Raw genomic sequence first — 973 nt, forward strand, 5'->3', positions numbered from 1 at the left:
ATTTCAGTAAATGATGCCGTCAGTGTATGTTTGGGTCTTTATGGGTTAAACTAAAATGGTCATAAAGCCACAGAATTCAAGCGGGTGTAATTTTTTATTTATTTTTATTGTTTTTTTTTGTTTTATAGATGTGTTTATCGTTTTTTTTCTTTCTCTTTTTATTTTTAAACACACACATATAAAACAAAATAATGAAACAAAACACAGGCTAGGAGTGGTCAACATTTGAGGAGCATATGTACCCATATTATTTTTTATTATTGTTATTTATTATTATTTATTTTCTTCTTTACGGTAAAGTTTAAAGCAGGTGTAAATTTATCTAAAAATCCAAACTGTGCGAACACTTTACAAACAATATGATCAACTCAAGCATCCTGCAAATGTACAAAAGGAACAGAAAACACAGGAAATAGATGTGGACTGTGCTCTATTAAACACACACACACACACACACACACACACGCACACACACTTCTTCATTCCTAAAGGAGCTGATAAGGTTGTTATTGGTCCTTTTAAAGTCAGAAGGTCAGAGGACAGGAAGGTTAAAGTCTGTGTCGACACTTCACCTACATGTGAGTTTTCATCCACTTTATGAAACATTAGACAGTTTATGGAACAGGTTTTGGAGGTGATTTGATTTTTTCATTCTTTTATGTTTATGATATGATTTAAACTGTTAGTCTGTGGTATATAATCTGCCAAACTAATCCACCATTTCTAGATGAGTTTATTTTCAACCTGAATATATTAACCCTTTTAACCCTGAACCTACAGTGTTCTGCCTGGACTTTTTTTTTCTTCTTATTTTGACTAAACGGTTAGAAAATATGAATAAGAATGGATTAAAATGCAAACTTTCATGCTCCAACATTCAGGGATACTGGGAGTCTGTCCTACTTGAGATTGGAAAAATTCTCAAAACCCACACTGATCTTGATCCTCTATCTCTTGTCCTTGTCTTACCAAA

This window comes from Sphaeramia orbicularis, chromosome 5 (assembly GCF_902148855.1).
Source record: "Sphaeramia orbicularis chromosome 5, fSphaOr1.1, whole genome shotgun sequence".
Classification (NCBI taxonomy): domain Eukaryota; kingdom Metazoa; phylum Chordata; class Actinopteri; order Kurtiformes; family Apogonidae; genus Sphaeramia; species Sphaeramia orbicularis.